The sequence below is a fragment of the Olea europaea genome, unplaced genomic scaffold (genome assembly GCF_002742605.1).
Source record: "Olea europaea var. sylvestris unplaced genomic scaffold, O_europaea_v1 scaffold879, whole genome shotgun sequence".
NCBI classification, from domain to species: Eukaryota; Viridiplantae; Streptophyta; class Magnoliopsida; order Lamiales; family Oleaceae; genus Olea; species Olea europaea.
Window position 1 is genome coordinate 214,430 of NW_019267252.1, and position 11,268 is coordinate 225,697.

General features: G+C 33.0%; 1 pseudogene; it reads left to right on the forward strand.

Moving 5' to 3' along the window:
• Positions 1-7,729, forward strand: part of LOC111392103 — a 71,078-nt pseudogene extending 63,349 nt beyond the window's left edge.
• Positions 7,730-11,268: the final 3,539 nt, after the last annotated feature.

Below are 11,268 nucleotides of genomic sequence, written 5' to 3' on the forward strand. Positions count from 1 at the left end.
ACCATAACACCTATCGGACTCCACCACCACCAGTGTCGCCTCACTCTCCTCAATATCCTCCTCCATGGTATTGATCACCAATCTGTCCGAAACAACCATATTTACGGTGGTGGAGTCCGGTGGGCATGGTGGCCGAAAGGTGGTATTATGTGGATTTATAGTTGGCAGCTTGATAGGTTGTGAAAATGGTGGTGGTTGAGAATTTATGATTTATCTGTAATGTTTTGAAAGATTTAGAACTATGATTGCAATTAATTAATTATTTTTTTCTTTTCTTTTTATTTTATTTCAATAGGAGGGTAAAATCGTCATTTTATTGAAAAAATAGATGAAAATGACCTTTTGCGCAATGAAAGGTGAAATGTAGGGGTAAAAATGCTAAAATGAAAGGTAGGGACGTTTTGCACAATAATATTGAAAGGTAGGGACCTTTTCTACTAATTATGCTAAAAAATAAAAGGTAGGGACGTTTTACACAATAACTTTGAAAGGTAGGGACCTTTTGTGTTAATTACCTTTTTGATTTAACGGAGCATTTTAACGGAGAGTTGACAGAAGGACGTTTTGCGCAAAAAAAGGTACAGGTAAGGGTGTAATCCGCCAAAAAATGAAAGGTAGGGACGTTTTTCACAAAAACATCTAAAGGTAGGGATGTTTTATGCTAATTACCCTTGATATTGCGTTAAGATGATCTGTTAGGTCTGAAGTTTCTTCATTTTCTGATTCATGGACCCTACTCTCATTTCAGCTTCAGAATTAATTCTCATTTACTTTTCGTACACTTTATTTTTGTACACGTTTATCAATTTTCTTTTTCTCTGACTACCACACATTTCTCTATAAATACAGATATGTGTCTGGATATGATATATACTAGCTAAGCAAAATAAATGGAAGAAAATCAACGAAGGCATTTTGTTCTCATACACGGTGCATGCCATGGAGCTTGGTGATAAAAGATAGAGATACGCCGTTATTATTTTGCCGTCTTTAATTAAAATTTTAGGTGATTTAACATTATTATAAAATGTTGGTCTACCAGGTGAATTCTACCAAGCTGTATACAGTTTCTCACAATGAGACGGGCCCCACGTCTGACCCTCATGCATTAAAAAATGCAATAAAAAAGACTGACCCACCACCTATAAGAGAGTCCGTAGAGAACCTGTGAAGGTCCGACCTGGTGGTGTAGCATCACTCTATTCGAATTCAAATGAAGACATAGTGAGTTGACTCAAATAGAAATGATTGTTTTGGTCTCGAGAGAGGGAAATTAATTTAATTAGTGAATTAGACAATGTATAACATTAGAAAATGAACTTGAGAGAAAATATAAGGGAGATAACTTCAATAAAATCAGGATTTTCAATGCTTTAACCGTCATATTGAATAGTTTATCCTCGCCATGAAGAAAACACATTTGTATAATTTTATTATTTTTTATGTTAATATTAATTTTAATTGAAACGTTGCCATCAATATTCATTTTCTCATAATAGGAATTAGGAATAGTTACACTAATCATAAATAAATTGTTCTCCTAAAAATGATGGTTAGAACTCTTTAGGTTTACTTTACTTCTTGTTTGATTAGAATGTGATCAACATTTAGAATATTCACATATTGGAAGCTTGATGAACCTTATTTTGGGAATTTATGGCAAAAAAAAAAAAAAAGGAGAATTCAATTCCCATCAAAGATCTGTTTTATATTTATATAGAAACTTATATGAATCATATATTTGTTGAATTCTGCAAGCTTCTTTCACTTTTCTTGAACCTAAATAATAACAATTAGCAATCTTTAACTGTTCAATTATCCAATATCAAATAAAAATTCACATAGAGAACGAGATTGAGAGAATTATAATTTTATTTTCTTGTGCTTATGTTCTCTTCTCATGAATTTTCAAAACTAGCAGCCTATTAATATAATTAATCTAGTTAATTAAATTTGATACACGAATTAGTTAATCCAATTAATTAATTCGGGCCAATTAACAAGTTGCCCAATTAATTAATTGTCTAATACTTGTCAATTAATTAATTGGTAAATTTCATTCTTCTAATTCTCCTTTAACCTGTGGTCCTTTAGGTTCCGATTACGATATCTAATGACATAAATTATTTTTTATTTAATCAAAATTAATAAATTAAAACAATTCTTGAAAATTATCATCATCCTGTCAATTTATTGTCAATTCACATCAGTTGTCTAAAATTGACATCTGATAATGTGTCAAGGTTATACATGTGACGAAAAATGTCCCGTGGAATAACTAAACCAAATTGTTTGTTAACCGTGAAACTATTATTAGTGTGATCCTAGAGTCGAGCCCAACAAAGACGAGCTCAGGATGAGACCCGTTGATAATTGAAGATGGACCAACGACGAGATTGAGAGAAAATCAAGTGAAACAAGCGATGTGATTACTTGTTCAATCCATAATCGATGAAACATCGTTCGTGGCACAAAATGGGACAACTTCTATGCTAGGATCGAGAGTCGAAACAAATTAGAGCAACTTGATTCAAGCTTTGGATTAAAACGAGCATAACTTTCGGCTTGGGTGTTGAATTTTCGCCCATGAGTACAATCCAAAATCGTTATGAAATTCTACACAAAGAAAAAAAGGTTTCAAATTTAATACTATACGACCGCATAGTATAAAAGGTGTGCGACCGCAAAGACCATTCCCGATACCAAATTGAAGGATTTCAACGAACTATGCGACTGCATTGGACTACAATATGCGACCACATACTATAATTTCGGGCAAAAATTTTCCTTTTTTCGTGAGTTTCCACATTTGAGTAAAATTCTAATTTTAGCCAAATTATTGTAATCTTGGACGATTGTTTCCATTTCCTTATAGATTTTTAGGGTTTTTGAAGTCTAGTATAAATATATTATTTCCTTTGATCATAAAGACATTACATTTTTACTTGAGAAAATCCAATAGCAAAGTTATTTACTTTTAACTCTTGTTCTTCGTTGAACATTTTAAACTTATCCAAAATTACATTCTTGTGGCTTTTCAAATTTGGGTGCGGGTCTTTGATCATGTAATCAAGGGGTTTTTCAATCACCGTTGTTGTTAGGTTTTTTGGTTCACTTTTTCTTGGGTTCAAACTCACAAATTGGTTAATTGGCTTTTCTGGGTTTCCTATCAATCTCCTGTGGGTTTCGAAGTCATTGTTACTACGTGGGTTTTCATCAGTAATCATTTCGTCAATATGATCTAATCAATTATGATATATGGATACATGCCGATCTCAATTATCAATCATATCTTTAATCTCACTACTAAGTCAATGAAAGTCGAAAAACTCCTTTTTGACTTATGAGTATAACTTGATCAAGGATTTCATCATCAACATAATTGAACGAAATGAAAATAATAATTTCTTACGATCTAAGAGTGACGAATCCTTTACAGATCATTTACAACTTTCATATGAGTCTTAACATGCCCGGGCAATGCCGTAATATTGACCTTTGACAAAGCAACACCCAATATCTCCAAAGTATTACTATCCTCATATAAGGTACTATGTTGAACTTAAATCAAAGGACCGATTTCTCTACCGAATGTTAGAGATTAACCACTGATACTCAAATAGTTATCCATGTAGAATTTTCCCAAGCGAGTCTCCAATATTTTATTTTATAACAAAAAAATTCACGTGTTCATTCAATTGTCATCACATTTTATCTTGTGAAATCAACTATGTACTTCAGAAGTAAGAAATGTCACACGTGATGGTTTATCCGTAATAACGATATTCGTATTTCAGTATTACTTACGATCACAGATGATTTAAGATATTATTCATATGTAATTTGTATCTCACAATTCCAACTCCTTGTAATTAACAAATTATTTAGACTTGAGGATACAAATTTAATTTAAATAATAGATCTTTCATAAATAAAATTTATCAATTAATATTAAAAGTACTTATGTCCAAAGTTGGTTAGATCTATGATATAACACTTAAACCGTATGAATCATACAAGGCTATTTTGTTTGTGACCCAAATCCTATTTGATTTGTAAATTTGATTCATTGAAGAAGCCTAGAAAATTTTGGTTTAGAAGTTCGAATTGAAAATGAGTCAAATATCATCTTGGATGATGGGTGTTGTTGTGCCAGAAAGGCCAACGTCTCATCATCACAATGCCATATATTTAGTACGAGTTTTACTCCCAGTTGGTTTTTTTTATGCTAGTTTTTGTGTTCTACTTCATCGATAACTCCAAGATTTGACTCCTATAAATACTCTATGAGGTGTAGGCTCTTCAAAAAGCTCAAGATAGCATTTAGATCATTGTTGTATACATTGAAAACTCGAGAGAATTGTTTAGATATAGATTGAGAAAATTAAATTATTTAAAGAGAATTTTAGTTTCCTGGTATAAAAATTTCTCCTTCTCTTCCACATAAATATCGTTTCTTATGTGATTCATTATTTTCATATTGCCCACATTTTCTCAGTCTTTAATTATTTGGCCAAATTCTCAACAAATTTGTATCAGAACTATTCCACTTTCAACAAAACGGTTTCAAATTTGATCCAAATTATAACAAAGGCCATGAGCCTTATGAATCATGCAAGGCCAAATTCAACTTAACAAGTAATTAAGTTAAGTAAATACATAAGCGATCATGGTAATGAAATTGTTGTGCTTTAATAATAACATTTTGATACTGCAACAATCTAAATAAAGTTCATTAAATTATTAAAAAATCCACAGGTAGTCGAAAGAAATAATCACGCTAATTGGATATCAGAAACAATCGAATCCAATTTTATTAGTTGTGTATCTTCAAAATATTTGAAGCAAACTCGTATAGCTCGTTCTAATATGGGCCAACCATTTGTTTAAATTGTGGTAATCAAGCAATCATAAGCGAAGAGATATACATCTCAGACACAATATCGTTATGGAATATTATCAATTGATTTTGTTAAGTCAAATGCTAACTTAGCTGATCTATTAAGAAATTGTTATCCATAGAGCGAATAGAACATGCATCAACAAAAATGGGATTCTTACTTAAGAGCTATCTTAATGGAAACTTAACATGGAAATTGGAAATCTCACACTAAGTTAAGTAGAATAAATAACTCAATGATACGCGCTTGTGCGTGTAAATCCAATTCATATTACGCAAATAAGTGATGCCTCTAAAAGTTCGTTGAGGATAAGCGTTACGTTTAATAATGAATAGATTTTATAAAATTCGAGTGGAATATATTATAGGTTACTCTTGATAATATGTCAAATATGTTTGTATGAGCTAGGCCTACTTTATTGAGAATTTTATTTGAGGGAATTCTATAAAACACTTGCAAAACCAAAGAGACTATAAGGTTGAAATAATTAAAATAGAGAACTAAGTTTGATATGAACTATAATGTGTTAAATCTAGTGTCTAGGCTTGCAATAATGGCTGATAGTTTAAAATATTAGTTCATTGAATAGTCCTGTTCAATAAATTTTTACTATAGAGAGTTAGAATTTGACGATACCTACCTAATGCATTATCTTTTAGATGGACTCTTCTTCGTATTTCTTGTACTGAGTCGACTTCTTTTGTTCATATGAGTGATTGCTGAAAATAGATGGATCATTTAATGGTTTCTATGCGTGAAATAAAATATGTCACTAAAGTGCGATGACAAGATGTGATTTCTCAATAGAATGGGTCCACACAAAGAGCCATGGTCTTGTGAACCTTCTCATAGAGGGTGGGATTTGGACCTATTGTGTTATTCTGGAAAGAAGTGTAATATTTTGAGGAACATGCAACAAGTGCGGGGTGAAATGTGTCGTAAGGGATTTGTAATCATATACATTACTTCAATTTAATCTCCATCTATTTCTTTGTTTTCTTCTTTTGATTGTACTAATCAATTTTCTGACATAAAGAACTTATTTTATTTAAATTAGCTGCTCATGCAAGAAATAAATCGAGTTTTATTAGATAAGTTGAATTTTATTAGATAATACATGTGATTCACTGAAATTTTTCGTGAACATGATGATCTATCTTTCATTTTTATTTTATTTTATTTTTTTTATTCACGTACACCTATTCTCATTTCAGTTTCACGTTTTACACAATTCTCTTTTACATGGTCCTAACTTTCTATAATGGTTTTTCTGATTAATGGACAACTATTCTCATATCAATTTCAAATTTAATTCTATTTCACACTGGTCCTAACTTCCTAATTTTTTTCCGTACAATGGAACCCCCCCCCCCCCACGGTCATTTTAGTTTTAAAATTACTCTCTTTAACACGTTTTTTTGGTTCAAGTTTTATCAATTCTTGCTCTGACTACCACACGTTTCTCTATATATACAGATGTATTTCTGGGTAAGACACATACGAACTAAGCAAAAGAATGGAAGAAAAGCAACAAAGGCATTTTATTCTCGTACATGATGCTTGCTTTGGAGCTTGGATCTACAAGCTACAACCGCTGCTGAAGGCGGCTGGCCACTCCGTCTCGGTATTTGATCTTTCAGCCTCCGGCATTGACCTCAAAAGCCTGTGCGAGGTTTGCTCATTTCTCGACTATACACTGCATTATTTAAGGTAATGGAGTCGATTCCACGAGATGAAAAGGCAGTTCTAGTTGGACATGGTCTTGGTGGCTTGAACGTGGCTTTGGCAATGGAGAAATACCCTGAAAAGATTTCTGTGGCAGTTTTTCTTGCGGCTTTGATGCCTGACACTAAACATAGGTCATCCTATGTTTTGGAAGAGGTAAAATTATATACACATAGGAATATCTCGTTATCCTGGAATTAGACATTGTTAATAAATTTCACTTAATTTACATTAATTAACTTGTTTGGCAGTACTTTGCACGGGCCTCGCCGGAAGATTTTTTGGACACTAAATTCGCACCGTTTGGTAGACCTGAAGATCATCTCACATCAATACTCTGGGGTCCAAAATACCTAGCATCCAGATTATATCAACTCTCCCCACCTGAGGTAAAATAAGATAAATAAAATATATAAATGTATAGTTGAACCGACCATAAAAAGGATAAGAAAAATGAAAAATGTTAAAGAGAAATAAAAGATTCTTTTTTCAAAAGAATACCATTTTTCCAATTTTTACCCTACTCCCAAACTAGTTCTCAATTGAATTGGCTGGTCTATTTTGATTTTCCAAACACTAGTTTTCATCCACCATGATGATAATAATAGTGCATTACCAGATTTTTCAAGTTAACATTTCCATTAATTAGGCAAATAAAATTCCTGAGGAAAAAAAAAAGAATAAAGTTCAATGGATAATTTAGAGCAAATGAAAAGTGGAGTAGTTGGAACGAAACGCTGCTATTAATAGACTAACAAGTGCTTTTAATTCATTATGGCAGGATGTTGCATTAGCAATGTCATTAGTGAGGCCTGCCCCTTTCTTTATGCAAGATTTGTCAAATAGGAGTCCATTTTCCAATGAAAGTTTTGGATCCGTAAAGCCTGCTTTTATCATAATTGGCAAAGATAAACTCATATCACCAAGGTTCCAGTGCTGGGAAATTGAAAAGATAATTATGAAAGAGATAGAAGATGCTGACCACATGGCCAAGATTTCAAATCCCCATGCACTTTGCCAATATTTATTGGATATAGCAAAATAATTGTATTTAAAGAATTGTTTTCTTTACTTGTTCGGATATAATGTACTCTTTTATGATACTTGTGGGGAGTGTTTAAATGCTATTATGAATGTTCAAACAGTCATAAAATGTTGTCAAAACTACAATAAAACTTTTTGTATTTTTGCTTTAGTTTTATAAATTACTTGGTGGTTTATTATATATGACGATAATTCATGAAAGTAATATAAATGTGCACAAATTAATTAGAATCAAACTTTAGATTCAATTGTTTATACAACTTCAGATCGCAAAATTCATCAAGTGCAAAGTATAAAGCAGCAATTGAAATAAGTTAAGTACATCTCTAAGAAGGGAAAACCCCACAACTTCTGAACTTAATATTTAAAAAAAAAAAATCTGCATCGAACAAAAAATCCCAAACTAAATTGCAATTACTAAATAAATATTGACTTTTAAAATTTAAACGAAGAATTAAAATTGACACAAAGAAAATTTTTCTCCACCAAAACAAATAATCGCAAGAAATCAAATAACACGACCCAAAAATAACTTAAGAAATCTTCCTTTTTCACAACTAACCATTGGGTTCAGTTTTCCTAATCCACAAAAAATTAATCCTCAACCACCTTGAGTGTTAAATATAAAGAGCTTGTTGAAGTACTTTAAAAATTAATCCTCACCCACCTTGAGTTGTGGATGAATCTTTTGCAAGCACCATAAAAATATTAGGAACTTTTACAACCAACATGGATATTTATAACAAAGGATCTGAACATGAACATGAACATGATGAGAACGGGATCGGATCACGGGCAAATCCATGAGTTTGAGTTAGCACGGGCAACCATTGACCATTTATTGTCAGTCGAAATAAAATATTAAGAGTCTGTTTAATACTCATTTTTTGCAAAAAAATGCATTTTGGAATAGTTATTTGATGGAGAATGCTCGGCTAAAAATAAAGAAAAGTTTTGAATTTATGTATAATATTATTTTATTGAAGAATGGGTGGATGAAACGAAAAGAAAAAAAATGTATTTTGAAAACAATAGGAATCGAACAATGCCTAAAGTTTAAATAAAACAATTAGTTTGCTCAAATTGAACATATATAATTCTGTTATAATAATAAATAGGACCCATCAAATGACATTGTTGCCAAATTTTGTATAATTCAAAGGAAGAACGTGGATTCGAATCTTTATAATTGTTTTTGCATTAAAACAGTTAAAACCTAACATATATTATTTTGTTAAATTTAGTGACACAACTGAAGAAGTGTTATAATGGTTAAGTTTATAGCAACCCTTACAAGCGGTGATAGGTTTGAATCCCCTTTGTCTCCCTCCCTATTGAATTTTGATTACTAAAAATCTGCCTTTCATTGTTCTTCCCAAATTCATAGTTTTGCAGTTTATTTCCCTTTCATTACTAAAAATCTGTCTTTCCTTTATATTATCATCCAAAAATCATCAAGTCGATGCTCTTACTAGTGCAAGTTTCAATCTCTCTTGGGAAGTCCAATTTTTATCATTTTCCCGGTGAATTTTTAAGTATGAACAAGAAAAAAATTTCACTAACTAATTTAATTAATTAGTAATCACACGAGCTCTATCTATATACGTGTAATAAATACTGCCTGACATACGTAAGTGAGGAGAGAGGTGTGACCTATAGAGCTAGATAGCTCCTCGGTGGAAGTAGTGGTGGAGACACGAAATGATGGAGAGTAGAGAAGGTGATGAGTAAAGCGGCTGGCTCCAGCTGAGTCAAATCGAAGGGAATGTCGGGGAGTTGGCCCTCCTTTAACGAAGACTAAATTGTTGCGGGCAGGAAGAATAGCATTGGGAAGTAGAGTGGTCATAGAGGAGGTTGCTGCCAATGCATTGCCACAAATCAGTTAGTTCAATAGCCGACGAATCGAACTCGAATTTCGAGCCCAGCATCGAACCCAAAACTATTTTCGGTCTATACTATATCCTTTTAAGTCCTACATACAAGAAGAACTCAATGGTATTCATCTCTGGGTTTTGGTTTTGGGGTGGAGGTAGAATTGGGAAGAAGATGAAGTTTTGAGGTTAAAGTAGGATAAGGTGGAGGTGGGACTAGGAAACAAGATGAAGTTTTAAAAGTTTGGGATTGTAGGTGGCAAAAATAAAATGTTTGGGTATAATTGAACAAAAAATGGTAAGTTTGGGACCACAAATGCAATTATTTTTTTATTTTTTTCTTTAATTTTTGGCATCTTTAAGTGGATGTAACGGCTGTAATAATGAATTTCGATGATAAGTGGTCTTCCGCACGTAAAAGCTTGTCTAGGGTGATTTTCCGCCATATTGAAAGGATAGAATTCGTAATAGAGGCAAAGGTCATTGAGTTTTCCGTTAATTACCCGCTTTTAAAATATGACACGAGCTTTAAGATAAAAGCTAGAAAAGTTAAAAACCCAATCTTTGGAATCTAGAAATCGTAAAGTCCAACATTGATTTCTACAAAAATCATTGAAAAAATTAAATCTTAAATACCCCTCTTACTCGACAGGTTGGGTGTTTAAACTACGAAGTGATTCTTGGGTGACAGATATCTGTCCAAGCAGATTAAACCTTAAACTATTAACCAATTGATTAGCCACAGGATAGATTGGGCCTCAATCGTTAGCGGATTGCATGGGCCATTGTTTTTGTCGACAGTTATTACAATGTTACTCACTACAAGAAAAATGACCTTTTACAATATTTAAATGGCAACATTCACCAATTGTATGTTGCTAAAAGAGGTTTATTGCAATATTCAGCAAATGCATGTTGCCATTGGTTGAGAAAATTAAGATTTAGCAGCATTCTTTAAGTGGTTGTTGCTAATACCCCATTTCGCAACGTTCAAAGACCGTTGTTGTTTTTTTTTTTTTGGCAACGTGCATTGACCGTTGTTATAGATGTTTTAGCAATGTTTAAAGAATGTTGCCGTTAATTACTTTTGACAACGTGCATCGCCCATTGCAAAAACTTGTTAACGACAACGTTCATTGAACGTTGCCGTTAATTAGTTTTAGCAACGTTCATTGAATGTTGTCGTTAACAAGTTTTTGCAACGGGCAATGCACGTTGTTGTATATGTTCTAGCAACGCTCATTGAATGTTGTCGTTGGTTTGTTTTAGCAACGTTCAAAGAACATTGTCGTTGGTTTGTTTTAGCAACGTTCATTGAACGCTGCGGTGAAGTATCTTTGGCAACATTCTTTGAACGTTGTCATTAATTTCTTTGTAGTAAATTGACTAAATTCAACGTTAAATATAAAATCATACAAAACCCAAAATCGACCCGACCCGAACCCGGACCTGACCCTGTTAGTTTGGTATAAACTCAAACCAGCTCTAATTTCTTCCCCCTTTCTCACTCTCCCCACCACCACTCACTCTCCCCACCACCGTTCTCACTCTCACTCCCAATTTCTTCCCCCTCTATCTCGCTCTGCAATTTGCATGGCCACCAAAATCCCTCTATCAAACTCTTTTCACCCAACTGAAGTAGGGAAGCCCTAATCCTGTCGCCGACTCTTTCCGATCAGGTCGCCCACACCAATTATAAAATGTACACATCTGTTGATATGTACAAT